The sequence below is a fragment of the Lates calcarifer genome, linkage group LG11 (genome assembly GCF_001640805.2).
Source record: "Lates calcarifer isolate ASB-BC8 linkage group LG11, TLL_Latcal_v3, whole genome shotgun sequence".
Taxonomy (NCBI): Eukaryota; Metazoa; Chordata; class Actinopteri; family Centropomidae; genus Lates; species Lates calcarifer.
The window spans coordinates 9,756,225-9,772,997 of record NC_066843.1 but is presented as its reverse complement, the minus strand read 5'-3'; the positions used below and the strand labels follow the sequence as shown (position 1 = coordinate 9,772,997).

Here is a 16,773-nt window from a genome sequence, read left to right as displayed (position 1 = left end):
TACCAGAACTAAGATATTTAGGAGGATTAAGTCTATAAGTAATATTTAGTATTCAGTGGTTGCCTGATAAGTACATTGTGATCTATTTGAAATATAATTTAAAGCAGCTCGCTGAGACTTTCTGAATAATGTAATATGTCATCTATTCTCTATGGGCCTTTTTCTTGTCTCAGGTATGTTCACTAACCTACCTACACAAAGGACATTTTGAGCATGTGGATTCATTCTTAACTTTGTATGAGGAGGAGGTGCCGCTATTAAAATTCAATCAATCTGATTTATGTGGCCATCGATACACTTCATTTGCCGATCCTAAGTCTTAAAACAGCCACGGGACTATTGTTTTTTGTTCTTTGCATGTCACGCTTAAAAGTTGACCTCTGAAGGGCCACTGCGTTCAAGTAAAAAAAAAAAAAAAAAAAACACCTTAACACTGGACATGTTCTCATGTCCTTGGCACTACTCAAACTGAAGGCATACAACAGTATTAATGTGTCCATGAAGTCGTATACTGAATCACATTAATACCCAAAGTTGACTTAGTTTGAGGGATAATCCTTATTTTTGTTAGGCACTGGTTTGTGACTGGTGTCTGAGTTGCCATTCAAGGCTTAGCCAGCTGCAAGAAATATAAGCAGTGATTTAATATTAGACAAGGCAGGGATTCAGCACGCTGGTAAAGCCATTAAGAGCTTTCTTCTCTTTCATCATTTCCAGGATCGGAGGGCTCACATCGCCTGTTGCAAAGAGGAGATGGTGATCAACGGATCAAATTTGGGGCCAGAGATAATGTATGTGGTTAATTTACAGCTTGGAGGTTTCTTAACCTTGTCCTGCGCTGGTCCTGAGGTGAGTAGCAAAGCTGCATTCAAAAACTCTGAGGTGTAATCAGCAATCAGAAAAAGGAAGCCGGATGTCAGGCCTTTATAAATGGTTTCCTCAGAGGAGTTTGATTTACTGTCCCGAGCAGAGTTGAACTTACAGTGTGTGTGTGTGTGTGTGTGTGTGTGTGTGTGAGAGTGAGTGGCGAAGGGGAGGTATAGGGGATACTTGAGGAGCTGGGTGAGCACAGAACTACAAATTACGTTTCAAAGAACAATAACTTAAAATCAACTCCAGTATTTTGGTGTCTGAGGATTGGATTTATGCTGGGTTTAGTCAGCATAAACCATCAGAAGCCCTGGAAGTCTTGCCCTTTGACCTTACTATGCCCACAGGGATAAACATTTCTAACAGCGGCAGTGGGGAATAGGCTGACATGAATTTTGGGAGCTGAAGTTCTTGTTGAAACATATAAAGCCTGTTTTAGTTTCTCTTTATTTAAACCATGACAGTTGCTGAAATGATTGCTCTCTTTTGATTTCACAATTTTGAAATACAGTATTCTGCATTTGCATTTTATATATAAGTTTAATATCGAATTGAATATCGATTCCAACTTCAACCCAAGACTTAAAGTGCTGAGTTCTGGTTTCAGTAAAATATTATTTTTGTTGGCTGTACAAACAATATGAATAACCAAGAAGGGCGGCGCGTCTTTATTCTTTCTTTCAACAAACAGCTGAGTAAGGTGAGATTCTCTTTACAAAAATACTTGCTCTATTGTGTTCGTTATTGCCGTATAAGAAACACATGTTATATGTGAAATAGTAAGCAAAAAAGATCACTTTATCATAGAAAGACCAGGCCTTAGAAAGCTGCGTTTTTACTGTTTTATGCTCTTTTCCTGCCTGACTGTCCATACAATGATAAAAAGTTATTACCATCCCTCTCTTTCATTGCCTCATGACAACACTGGAAGAAGCATTGGGTTTTATTGAGTGTCTTTTGATTTTGGACGAGCCGGTCCCTGACCCGTGCTGACCTCTCTGTATGAATTTAATTGTGCCTAAAGGCAGGTATGAAGGGTTTACAGCAACGACCTTTGCCAAAACAAAAAAGATGACACAGATGACAGTCTTAAATGAAATGGACTGTGACACTGGGATATAAAGTATCTGTATTTTATTACTGTTTAAAAAAAATAAAACTAGAGAGACAGGACTAGCAATGCGAAAATAACTGAAGTTTGTGGACTTCCAGGGTTTGGGGAAATTGAGTCACTGGTTTTGAAATTGAGCTCAGATCAAGCTGACAATTGCATGTGTCCTTGTGTGTAAGAGGCCGTCTTAATAATAGTGTTGTTTACCTCAGTGCATACATTTCTAAGTGCTCTTATTTTGTGTGTTTCATTTTTTTTATTTTTTATTATTTGTTTCTACATAGTTTCACATACAACATAGCTTTGCACATATTTGCGATATCTGAGTTTTGAGGGTGTGATGATATGAAGAGACAGATGATTTGAAACGTTCCTCATTGCTGATGCTCTAGGTTGGAACAATGCCATGTAAAGAGACCCGTCAGTCTCCAGATGCTCACACATGTGTGCCTGTGTGTAAGATGCCATATGCTACAGGTGATGGCTTAAACATTGCAGTTTTCAAGCATTTGAGTTATTATCTCTTTAACACATTCAACCATGTCTTTTTCTTTCATAAGGAAGCTGTTACCAGTCAGGGGGTCAAATCCTGTCCTCATTAAAATGTTGGTCTTTGCTGCTAAACATCAATAAACAAATCTCTGTGAATCCAGAAACACATTTGCAGATAACTTATTGGTCTGCGGATGTCATGGCGTACGCATTTATCCCCACGTCCTCCCTGAGGGACCTTCACCAAAGTGGAAAAGGGGCACATTACTCATATTTATGGAAATTATCTGGGAGAGTGTCTCCCATGGTGCTCAGGCCTCTCAGCGGGTGCCATGCGATCGCAGACGATGATCTCTCCAGCAGCTGCCTAACCAGGACAGAGCTGGGAATCGCATCAAAAGGCCACTGTAGGGTTTCCAAAACAAAATACAGCAAACACAGTTCTGTCGCTCCTGTTGGGATTGGTGTTGATGAAATATGGTTTAATTGAGGGATGTGTTGATGAGCGTTTCCTCTGCGGCAGCTATAGGTGCTTGGAGGTTGGCAGACAGGAGACTAACTTTAGAATTGACCTAAAAAATTTGGCTTTATTTTAGTATTTTTACCTAATAGTAACTCATTTCTGTATTTTAAGAAATTCAGGTCATCTGCAGAACAATGAATTATAATTATTTTAAATGATTTAGATTTAGATTTGAAAAAGTGTCTATTGATAGAGCCAAGTCCATTGCACATTTTGATTGGATGTTGCAAAAGAACAGACTTTGTATTTATGAATAATAATGGAGATTTTGGCAGTTTTTAAAGTAATTGTAATTGCAATAGTAATCAGCACATACATGCATGAACTCTCAACTTGCTTAATTTGGATGACATCTCATTTATTAGCAATCATTAGAGGTGTGTTTTCTTAAGGCTATAATTGCACTTTAAAAACTGGTGACACAATCACCAGGCCTCAGTGCTTTTAATTGCTGCAAAACAGCCACACAAGCTTACCTGTCACATTTACTTCTCTTCTCTTTTGGTTTTCTTTTGTATGTTTTTTTTCTTCATATTTTATCCAGTAACTCACCACAAATTCCATGAACTTAAATGTGAATTTCAACATTTGTAACACAATCTCCATACAATTACAGTGGAAAACAGAACCCTCCTTTCCAAGACAGAAATTAACTGCCGTCTTAAGTTGTTGCAAAATCTGAATGACTTCACAGTTTTCAGGATGTGACCCAGACTAAGAACCCGTACATCGCTATTAAATGTATTTAGAGTGTGCCAATGCTGTATCAGATTTCCTTCGCCAAGCAGCTTATCATACACCCAAGACAAAGGTGACTGGTGTCGTTATGTTTTTAATCTTCTAATCGTGATTGATGGCTCAGTTTGTCTGCTGGGCTTCACTTCAAAGCGAATGACAATTGTGAATTGAGACTTTGTCTGCTGTCAAAATGTAATGCTTCAGTTTGTGGTAACTGCAGAAAGTGACATAATAATTTACATAAGACTATACAGCTCTAAGAAAAGCTCAAATGCACACACGTTCATAGAATATCTGGGGATTGTAGTCAGGTTCATACTAATTTAAAAAAAACTGTCTGGCAAAATTATTATGTTATCCTTTCAATTTCAGGTTTTAGGATGACAATAAGTAAGTGTATAAGCTGTGTAATTATAACATAACAGCTTACGTCTTTAGACAAATTTTAGGAAAGCGAAGTGATGTTTTTTTACTGTGAAGTTGAAATGAATTAATGAAGCCAGGAAAGGCCCAGACAGGCCCTGTATGACCACGGCAGGTCACCCTTACTCTGGAAAAGTCATACTGAGACACAACCAAAAGACAAGAGCCAAAAAGAATATTTACACAAAGGCAGTGAATCACCGTTTTGTGTGGGTTTGCCTGAGGCAGGCAACTCTTCTTGTGCTTAAATCAAAAGCGCACATTATGAAATACGTATCCAGTGCATGAAGTTTTAACTGTCAACACTGAGCAAGCCAACTGCGAGCCAGTTGTTGTTGATAAGTTTTATTTATTCTCTTGTGCCACAGCATTACAAAAGCAGATAATGTGTCATGCTCCTAACTGCTTTAAGCTTTGAGTGTACTGGCCAAAGAAGTTTAAGTATTACATAGTTGAGGGTACTGTATTAGCTCCTGACCCAGTGACTGAGAATTCACATTCCTACTGAAGCCAGGATGGATCTATATTGCTTTTCCTAAAGATTGAATCCACATTTCTGCTTTCTGAAAGTATACCAAACCAGTCTGAGGTGGCCTCTCACTGATTTTTGACAGCCTTATGTGCGAGAGTGTATATATCAGACATCTCACCTTTTTCAGCCTTGGCGCGGACGGCAGGCGCCGATGGAAATGCAGGGCGGGTGCCACTGACCGTCATGCCATAGCACTCTGGCCTCTCTCCTCTACCAGCAGGCAGACAGGAAGGGTAAAAAAGCTGGGCCCTCGCTAATACGGACAAATGCTGTTTCAGTCCATGTAACATGAGCGCCAGGGGAAAACACTCCATGAATGACGGACATTTCATTGCCATACGCATCTATTAATCACAACCTTAGCAAACTCTCACTTCTCTCTCGTGTTCTGCTGTTTCTCTGTTTTCATCTCTCCAAGTGTATAAAAATCAGTTGGAAAAAAATTTTGCTTAACAAGGATTTAAAGGAAGTTGAGCAGTAATTTAAGAAAACTATCAAGCAAGGGAAGGAGATCCGGCTTCCCTTGGCATTTTAGAGTGCTCCAGAAATTGCATGATGATTTTGGCAGGTTGCGTAGTTTGCTGTTTTCTTTTTTCTTGGGTTACATGCGCCTTCCCGATGATCAGTTTCTGGCGACCACAAACTCTACCCTGTGGACATCCTCAGGCTGTGTTCTATCCAATGTCCATCAAAGCTCAGCACAGAGCAAGCCCCAGACCTGCCAGGGACCACACCTTACTGACCAGTACACAACAGGTGTTCTGTTTCTTTCTATTATTTAAAAACTAACACCACTTTGAATGCGTCCTAAAAAAGAACCACCACGTAAAGATATAATGTGATGAATATCTACATCACCTTTCGACTTTCAGTTTCATACTTCTCTGTCTCTCAATTTTTTAGCCACAGAAACAAGAAGAAAATCATTTATATCACAAGTTATTAACACATTATGACACTAAGAATGAAAAACATATATATGAAGGTTAAAAAAAATTGTAATAGGTGTTCTGGTTACAATTTATGGTCACAAAATTAGGGAAATTTTGAACTACAGTTTTGGCTATCAACAAGTCTTTAACACTTTATTCATTCAAATATTTTATTAGAATTAGACACATTAGACACATAGGCTTTTTTTTAATATGGCTGAACCACACCATACAGTGCTTATTTATACTCATTAATGCTTTGACATTAACATTAATCTTATGATGCCTAACTTGATGAGTAACCACTCCTGGGACCTCAAAGGAAAACTGCACGTGCTAAAGACTGTGATAATATCTCAAAGTTACATCATGTCTTGCTGTTACTGAGTGTTTGACTGGTACAGTATCAAACAATATCATGTAGGTCTTCTATATCTACTTGTATCTCCCTATGGAGTTGCTCCCTCTAGTGGAGCAAGTGATGCTTTTTTTTTTTTAATGATTCAAGATGCTTGGACTTAATTAATCTCATGTAGGTCTTTCAGTGTGCAGTGTACAGAGCTGTAAACATACAGATTTGTGCTAAGGAAAGAGTTATAGTATAATACCCTCCTTAATAAAACAGTGACTTTAAAACTGAGAAGGATCCAAGATTAAAAAATAAATAAATAAAATTCTCAGAGCCTTCAGGTTGCTGATTTGGTTCCTTCCTATGTGTTTCCTTGTGTTTATATGTGTTATCATGTAAACATGAGTAATGAAAACATTACCATGGCATAATACCGTCTGAGACCTATTAAGTTAATTTCAATTTAATTGTTGCATCTGGGGAATCATTAATTAGTCAATCAATCGCCTGCTGCTGTGACAGGGCGCCTGGGCTGTAGGGCGCAATGGAAACCACAGCTGGCCGTATGTAAATGGGAATTAATTAGCAAGCTTACGTTTCAGCCCCCGTATTTGGACTGAAAACATTTTCAGGAGCCCGAGCCAGGGCAGGGGAGAGTCTCCACTAGCCTGCTGTGGTCACATCCCATCTCTGTCGGACAGAATAATTTCACCTCATTACCTCTGCCATGTATAAATAGAACTCTTTCCACCCACCAGCTCTTTAACGACATGTGCTCTTTAAACACCTACAATTAACCCCTTGTGACTAGGGCCTTGTGTCTACCCCCACGTAGCCTGGTACCCTCTGAGCCAAGCGCAGTCCCAGTGGATTAAACCCCCCATTCTCACTGAACCTATACACCCTATTCAGGCTGAGTCCAGTCCACTACACCTCCACCTCAGCTCATGTTCATTAAACAGCCATATATCTTGTGTTGTGTTTTCCCTCCGGCAAGATTTATTGGGTGACTGATAGAGTTTACAATGTGTCTTGAGCAGCATGAAACACGTCATGACAGTCCATACACGCATCGTGCTTAGCGTTTTCTCCATGAAACATGCCACATGTATATCAGCCCACCCTCACACCCACCACACACACACACACACACACACACACAGAGACACAGAAAAAGATGTTACATGTCATGTGTATGATTTTTTGTTCTTGCGTGAGCCTGCTGTAGCATGTCATAAGGCACTTCTGTCTGAAAAGAGAGGAAAAAAGGACCTCAAAGTTTGTGATACGGCTCCCTGGAGCCTCTTGGTAGATGTTGTTTGTGGCAGGTATCCAGCTGATGGACTGTAACATGCTTGACATTATGGCTGTTCAGGTAGAAAGATATAGTTTTTCCAAACCCACAGGCGCTCCCCACATTTCAATCTCTGGTACACATGAGTAAGTACTACCATACACAATGGCTCCATTGGAGTGTGGATTATGGTTTCTTAGGAGTGAAGCAAGGTGAGCGACATCTAAAGTGTCGATCATCTCAGTTTTAAAGAAATAACCATTTTGACAAATGCAGTCAGCCCTCTTGCAGGCTTCTTCCAGTATCCTCAGTGCAGACAAATTAACACACTCTGAAAATGAATAACACACATGTAAATGTACAACCTCAACACCCCGGCCTATCCACATGGAGATATAGCTCCTAGTAACAGACCAGGGACACACTCACTTCCTCCCTACGGCAAATAATTCAGTCAAGTGCTACCTCAGAAAAGGTGAAGCTCACAATGGATTTCTCAGATATTCAGCACCAAACCACAGCTTTCCTCACCCGGAGCACCACCTATAATCACTGTGTCAGACTCCAGCTCTGCAGCGACCTCAGACAAGTTGTTCTTGGACAGGTACCACACCAGTGGCGGGAGTCGCCCGTGCTAAAACTGGCAGTGTGAAGGACTTTTCTCCAGACTGATGTAAGAAAAAATGACTCCGGCACTATCAGTTCTAACAAGATATAATGGCTGCTTCAGTCACTGACGTGTGCCTAATTTGTGGTATTGCCCCCTGTTCAAATGGCACCAGTTAGCAAATGACTAGCTAACTAGATAAGTGTAGTTTTCTTATATGGATGATGACCTGGAATGACTGTGTGTGCTCCTTTATAACTAGATTGTGGGATTACAGTCCTTCACAGAGAGATATCCAAGCTCTTTATTTTCTAGTTACCAAAAGTTAGACAAAGGTTTCTACCTATCACATCACATAGAAACTGAGCACTGCATGTAAAATCATTCCTTTTTTTTAACATTTGTACACATTGACCTTTTATTATATTGAGCTATTTTTCTAACCCTGATTCCCAGTCAGCTTGTGCTGATAATGACATTACCATAGCTATTGTGGTATGCTTCATGACTACGATTGTTTGTTTGAACTTATGCTTTAGGGCACGCATGAAGCAGAGAGGAGAGGGATGGTGAAATATTTTATACTGTTGTCAGACTTGCTATAAATGAAGATCATAGCCACAGCAATATTAGATTTTATGGTCCTTAACCTTGCTGAGGTCTCAGACTACCACGTACCTCACATTTTGTTTTACACCCATCTCTGAAAATTCAGTCAGAATTGATCAGATTATGTTTGATACATATATTAAATTTTTTTTAATGTGTTAAATATGATATTACGAAGGATTACACAATATATCTGAGAGGATATGCAGTGGCTAAATTTGCAAAGGTTTTGAAGCCAAACCATTAATTCTAATTTGAATAAAAGTCTAGGATGCGTGAACCATCCTGGCACCTGGACCCATCTTTTTATACTGTTCTTGTTTGCTTCTATTTTCAGGTTATGTCCTTCTCATCCACCAGCTTCTATGCATGGCTCTAATCATGTAGCATGAGCAAGAAGCAGTCAGACCTCCTTAAGATATGATTATTTCTACATACAGTCCGGTTTATTATGACAAGCCTGCTCATGGGGGAGCAAGACCTTACCGGTAAGAAAAAAACATTAATTCGGGGCATGTGCTGAATATTTACATCATAATTACCACTGCATGTGACATGCAATGCAACCAAGGAAATCACTTTTGGCCTGTCTTAATTGGAGTCTAACTGCTCTCCGGACTTGTGGCTAGTTAGGCATAATTTGGCCACAGCAGTCTGAACAATGTCAACTCACTGCATCCTAATCACAGCCAGATAAGAATAACACGGGGAGTCCTGCTACGGTGTCTCACACAGAGCTGGCCACATTAGAATATATTTTCATATACGTATGGTGTGATGTGCTGAATGTCAAAGCTGATTTAGTCTGTTTGGTTAGATTAATATCCATTGGATCAGTACTGATAAACCAGGCCTTTCTCTTTAGCCATGGGAAAGGTTAGAAAAATACTGTTATATGTATATGAAACCTGATGTGACCACCACAGGTTTCATGGTATGTCTTAGATGTCCTAGATTACACATATTGGATTAGTGTTAAAAAATATAATTTACTATACATATGGTTGTTCATAAATTGTTGGAGAAAAATTCCTCCTTCCTCCAACTACAGCAAGAGATATCTACATGAATATGAATGGAAGTTCACTTTGAATATTGTATAAGGTAATAAGTTGGCTCCAGTTTTTTAAAACAAGACTAAAAACCACATCTTTCTTCAGTGTTTCCACAGTCTTACACCCTGCCCGTCGTACACTGCCTCTCAGTTCTCATGTCAGACGTTGGTGGTGGACTATGAAGATATTAGCTTAATGTCTCCTCTCCAAATGATGTGGTTGATTTAAAACATTTAAAGGAAGCACGTAACCATTGCAGCATTTGGCCTGGCCTTGGATAAATAAAAGGATATGGTTTCTGCAGTAGTGACAGTCCCACATTATATATACTGTAAATGTGTCATCATTCCTCCGCCTGTACCCCAGGATGATAGTTTACTTGAAGTGATGGAAATTAATGATGATGTGTCACTGTATCCAAGGACCTTTTAGTTTATATATTTTGACTTCTGATTATGGCCTACATAATCACAACTTTTTTTCATTCTCTCCCAACCGTAGCACGCGTTCATGTTGACTTTGTGGTTTTCCTAAATTGGACTCTGGCTCCAGGTGGCTGAGTTTCCATAGCAACCTTTAGCCTTATCTGCTACTGGTGAAGCCAAACAATAAGCTCTTTCACTTTCTTGACTTTTTTTTCTCCAGAAAGTAAGCCTTTAAGTGAAAAGGCTATGTATGTGAATAAGAGCTAAATTTGAAAATGAGCAAACAAGATTCAATTTATTACAAATAGCTAACATCTCTAAAAAAAAATATTGAGTTAATTATTAAATTCATGCTATGCAGTTTATGCAGTTTTAATTTCTTTAATAGACCTTTAATATTTCAGTCAAGAGTGTACATTGAAATAGCTAAAATGCCATATTAAGTCTATGACATAATATTAGAGAGATTTTCTTCATTGTCTTGGTGAATTATAAACTTTAGTTTAAGTCACTGTGGGTATGCAACACACTAAAAATAAAAAGAAATAAAAAATAAAAGGTAACTTTGTAAGAATATATTGCTTTCTCTCTCTAGTGGGCTGACCCTCTTAATTGAGCTTGGTTAAGGGGAGGATGTTTCCTCAGACACTGTAATGAACCGGTGACATAATGTATAGGTTCTCTCTGATGGATGAAGCTGTGGCTTTACATCATTGAGCTAAGCCAATCAATAAAACACATAGGGGAGGAGATGTGGAGTGTTTTCTTTGGTTTAATTCCTAAGTCAGTACATTTGTCCAATGCAAAATATCATTATTAATCGAACAGGGGAAAAAGGTATATATATATTCCAGATGATCCGCTGTTAAGTCATAAAGCCATTTTCCAAAGCATAGTTTGCAACACACTGACTTTGACCTTAAATGAAGTAGCACTGTCAAATTGTAAGGCTGAGGTTTCAGCATAGCCAAAGACTCTTACAGAGATCTGCTTACTGTGATAGTGTTTTTAAAAAGTAATGTAAGTAATGTAATAATTTCAATGAACACATTTACCAGCCATAACCCAAAGCAAATTGAAGCAGTAACTTTGAAATTACATACACAATAATTTGCACAAGTTAATGAATTTGCTTTGTGGAACTTAACCACTTTATAATTATGAAATAGGCAAATTTTTGAGTAAAGTTTGAATTTAACAAGGGCTCACACATCCACATCAACACCTACCTGTAGCTGCCAACACATGAAACAGCAGGACAGCCTCACCGGGTCTTTTAGCACGCACTGTAATGACAACTGTAGTCACTGAGATTCCCACCATAATATTCAGTCTGTGTCAGCACAGTGGTGTATAAACAAATTAGAACTATGATTAATGAACACTTTTAACAGCGCCTAGGCTGGCCACAGTGATGGGACTCCCAGTAAAGACTGCCTCCTGCCCTCAGAGCTGACATTAACCCCTTCAGCATCAACACTGACGCTCCCTCGACTCTCATCAGTTTGGTGCTGACAACAGCACAACTCATTCTTCCTATCAGCACTTTTATAGGTCTCCACTTCCAGGGCTCCTACCATGTTATGGACTTTTCTTACTAAAAGGAAGAAAAAAAGTAGACATAGTTGTATTTTGAAATGCCGTGGTGGTGATTTTTTACATCCTTTTAAAAGGATGTTATTAATATGACTTACACCCCACAGATTATTTTTGCTTTGTTGTTTACTGACAGGACATCCTTAACGCAGAAACATGCCAACACATAAATAATCAGTATCCTCACATAAACATCCTCAAGCAGGATCCACATGTACCAGCGTACAGCATTTATTTAATTTATATCCCTGGTGGTGATGATCCTTCAGCACTTTACTTAAATGCAATCAAACTGAGTGTGTGTCACCATCATCATCAGCTAAAAGGCATCTTTGTTTGCCCTATGGCTCCCTCTCTCTTGGTCCTCTCCACTCATACTGTAACATATGAGCATGCAGCCTCAGAGAGCTGACTGGCAGGGATGGGGTGCTCTGTGCTGACAGCCATGCTGGAGTTGATGGACATGACATGTCAGCACCGAAAGCGCCCTCAGAGAGCAATCCCGGTGGCCTTTACAAGCACGTCTTTCTGCAAATCACTCACTGGGCAAATATACAAAAACTGCCTATTGCCTGGCAAGAAGGTAGCCCATCTGTGCTCAAAGTCCCCTGGTGCCAGTTTGGGTAATTACAGATCTTAAATGGTCCATTTAATATCAAAGGAACATCATTTTACCTCATCCTGGCTTTTTGTGCATCTCTCATCACACAGAAGCATCCATCTAAGGAAGGGAGGGGCAAGTTGATCTCCTGGTGGTCTGGTATAAACTGCTGTCACACACCTGTTATAAATTAAAATGTAACTAAATGAAAATCATTATTCCTTAAATCAAAATTAAACAGTTATCATCCATCATCAAATTTGCAGTCAGAAAATTGACCACAATACAAAAGCTCAAACTGAAAAACAACAGGGTGTGAACTGCATGAAAAATACTAACATTTTTTTTAACATTAGTCTATGAGTGGGAAATCCAAATAATAAAAGTGTGAAGCTTTAGGGGGTGAAGTATATTGCTCACAATACAAGGTAATTACTCACATTCATCACTCCGGTTATTAATGGAAATCTTTCCCCTCCTCAAGGCAAGCTGTAAAATAATATAAACATTTACCCATAACCCAGCTACTTTATTAGTACAAAACACCCTATATTTGCTCAACCTGTAGCTCTTTTCCAAGCATGTATTATGCTGTAATCTCCCTATTTTACAGTAATAGGTTTTAAATGTAATAAAGAAACACCAAGGGCACGTTTTGCTGTATGGGAAAAGCCATAAATCACAGTGTGTCTGCAGAGTGACAAATTACTGATGTCATCAACACGGCATGCCAATAGCAGAATCTTAGCGCTGGCTGGTGTGTAGCATAGGCTAATACTACCTACAGCATAAAGCTGAACTCTCATCCAACAGCATGGTAGAAAAAAAACATCATAAAAAGGATGGGAGCACATTTCCCACAGTTTGAAGCAGATGCTGTACAAGTTTTTTTTATTTGAATGTATTAAAATCTGTCATTTTATTTTCATAGTTGAAGCATAAAGGTCCACAGGCAGACCCCAAACACAATACTGTACTGTGTTTTGGGCTCATATACATTAAAACATGCATATTCCTTACAGTGAAATGCTGTTTCTCTTGAGGAAGTTTGTAAAGAGATATTTATTACTGTAAATCTTCAGTGCTTGGCCCCCCATCTCCTTTGTGTTTGCTTATATGTCTTTTTCAATGTTTTTTTTCCTTCTAAGAACATCCAAAGTTACTGCTCTGTAAACCATCAACTGCATAAATATATGAACAGTAATTAATACACCAAGTACCCTCCGACATCCTGTTATTAATAGTCTGTAAAAAACTTGCAAAAACACTTCTATTTCACAGTAGATGTAGAAATGCCCCCTAATTTCTTCAACAGGCGAGGGAATATTGAAATGAGCAATCCCACCCTGGTAGATGGTTACAAATGACGAAGAACCACTGGAAAGATTTTCACTCAGCAGTCTACCTGCATAAGTGTGACTACTGTACAGTCCAGAAATTATACAGAGACAAAAGTAAACATTTCTAAGCAATGTTTACTTAACAGCACACCTCATTTACCATGACATTTTTTTAAAACTGAATTAAGCAAGGACATGGTGAGAACTGGAAGTTGCAACAGGAATGGAAAGCTCAAGAGAGTAGTGACCATACAAACAAGAGGCATGGGGCCAAGGAGAGATAGTGAACATCAAGCATGCATGCATTCATTCAATTTAAAAGATTTATTTGGCAAAGTACATGGTCATAGCAGCAGCGCACGTCGCTCATACAGGTGTGAGATCTGATTCTCTGAGTCACGGCTTCTCTCTGCCACAATGTTCAGACATGTTTATTTGGACACATGCCATAAATCCCAAGCTTTTGGGGAGGCAGGGACAAGGGTGGGCCTGGTTATGGTGCAGGAGGCTTGTCCTGCTCCAATGATAATTTGTGGTTTGGTGCATGTTCGACAGCCTACAAAGAGGCCTCAGACTGCCACTGGCTGGCTGCACCTACGGCCACGTCCACTACAAATAAGCCAAGGACCCTTATTCTGCAGAGGGAAATATTTATACAATATAAAGTTATTTTCCTGAATGTATCATGAGACGTGTTGGGAAACTGTTTTGGTTTTGAAAAGTGTGTATACTGTATATATACACACTTTGAAGGAGAGGAGGAATAAGCTCAGTGAGAGTAGGAAGGTGGTGCATAAAAGAATCGGAAACCAAATTAAGTTTATAATACAGCAACGTGACACAGTTTGTTGAAATGATTTGAATGATAATAAATAAAAGATTTAAAAATTTTGATAATGATGTCCATTGGGATAGGAAAATCATGCTAACATCCCAAGCCTCCTTTGGGCCCTGTGCCTCTTAACCTCTGCTCTCCTCCTGGTCAACACACTCTGGACAAAGTCAATTTCCTACCAGCACTCCCTCATCCACTCGCAGTGTTTATAAACCTCCCTCTGTAGGAAAGGGGCTGCTAATTTAGAGCTATGCTTGTGTCACCTGGTGAACCTCATGCTCCGGGACCCCGATCGGAATTGCTATGGGTCAGAGGTTACTGTCTGGCCCCTGGCTTATCAAAGCCGTGTTTATTTAAAGTCCGTGAGCCGCAGTGGACGACAACAAACAGAGGGACCACAGGCAATGGAGCAATTTGGAGGCAAATCCTGCTTAGGAATATAGATTATGCATGTGTGTGTCAGAGTGTATACCTGTTGAAATGTCAGTATTGTCACTCTCAATCCAGGTGACGATGGCTTGCTTTGCTCTGGATTACTGTAAGGTGAATGCCTCTCGGCACCTTGTGACATTCACTGAGAACCTGCAGAGGGACTGAACTCGGGTGTGTGTTTACAGGATTTTCTTGGATAAACAATCTGTCTTGATTGGCACTTACTTGAGTACCTCCTAAAGATAATGACATTAGGGTCCGAGCTAGCTGTCAGGCTGAGAGTCCAGAGCAGTCCAAGATGATACATGATATTTTTCCATTGCATTGTTTGCTAGATAAATCTAATGGTCCTTGTTGCACATCTGATCGCATAGCAAAGGATTATGGAAACACTTGTAATACTAACATTAGCCAAGTCATAAATACATCAGACAAACAGCTTGTGGCTCCAAGGAGCCTGTAGGCCCTTGTATTTATAACTGTACAGGTCTGTCAGATTTCTTCTTCCTGAAAAAAAAAACATCCTCTCACTTAAAGATTACAATACATATCTTCAGTTTTTTGAGTTATGCCATGCCTACACAGGATGCATTCAGGTACAGTACTGACTGTAGGTAATACATGTGTCTAGGCAGCACTCAGAGCCCAGCACACAATCACTGCTGTTAAATTAGACTTGCAGTGTAAAAATACAGTTACGTCTGTATGTGTCTTTGGTGCCTTTTTGTCCTTTTCCTCTCCTGCCTCCTCTGTAGCTCTGTTGAAGTGCTACCTGATCAGTCATCAGTGAGGTACACCTGGCTGTAAATGAAGTGCTGAAAAGCAGCTTCAGAGGAGAGGGGCTTCTAGTACGGTGACTGCTGGTCTTGCTGTTTTGGCATGTCTGTTGATGAATCCCATAGATTTGATTGTTGCAGCTGTGTTTTCTGTGATTGATTGTGGGTCAGTTGTAGAGTGTCGCACACACCATAGGGCCACCCAATGGTGATGGAACTTATGGAGGAAAAAATATGTCAAAATATTTTTTTTAGATTGTTAATATTAAAAATAAGATTTCTAATATTATTTTGGTCAAGCTCAATTATGACCTAACAGGGAGGTCATTAGATCAAACTTTTTGGTCCACTACACACAACTGTAACATTGCATCCTGAGAAAAGGTGAGGAGGTAATCATGCTTGACCCAACTTTGTTTTCCCACCAGTCTGCACTGTATGTAGCCACACATGGTGTCAGGGATGGCTCCCCTGGTTTATTTACTCTCATCGCTGGATCTCTAGGAGCATGTGTGTGGCCTGCGTGCCCCTGTGTTGTAAATGCCCTGCCAGAGGAAACGTAACATTTTACAGTGTTCTCTACTGGTGACAGATCCAGCACACGTGGCTGGTGGGGCTCAGACACAATGAGGGAGATGGATTTCAGACTTTAGGTGTGAGTGCACGTCTGAGATTAGAGAAGTAACTGCCAGTCAGGGCTGTATTTCAAGAATGGCTCTCGTGTGTGACATGGCCACAGGGTATTTAATAGTTCTAACTGCTCTCTTTTAATATGAAATATCTATATAACTAATATTTGAAAGTCACCCCGTTTTTGCTCTGCTTTGCTCTCTTTCATATGCCTTTATCAGGTCACCCATCCACTTTTTGGTTGGATTGATTTGAGATGATCTCTCCTTCCTGGCCTGCTGTGATTGTTTGGCAATGGAGGCAGGTTTTTATTATGCAGTGGCAGGACCCGACTCCGTCTCATTATGAAGGGCAGGGGAGGGGGGGTAGGGATGGAGGAGGGGGGCGAAGAGAGAGGGCGGGGGAATCGGATAAGTTCCCCTTTGTGTCCACACAAGGAGGTAAAAGGCAGACTGTATGTGGTGGCTAGGGAGATCGCTCGAGTGGCTCCACGGGTCCTGTCGCGTGGCCCTGAGGGTTTCCTTTGGTTAGCGTGCTCAGCCCTCCCTGTTCACAGCTTCAGGTTCGTGCCATACTGTATGGCCACCCATTGCTCTGCCTCTC

The 16,773-nt window shown here is 40.0% G+C and overlaps 1 long non-coding RNA gene across 1 annotated transcript in view; it reads left to right on the top strand.

The window, feature by feature from the left end:
* Window positions 1-721: 721 nt before the first annotated feature.
* Window positions 722-16,773, top strand: part of LOC127143039 (uncharacterized) — a 43,303-nt gene continuing 27,251 nt past the window's right edge. The window contains exon 1 of the long non-coding RNA XR_007814203.1: window positions 722-849. This is a non-coding gene — a long non-coding RNA (uncharacterized LOC127143039). The remainder of the gene's footprint in view (window positions 850-16,773) is intronic.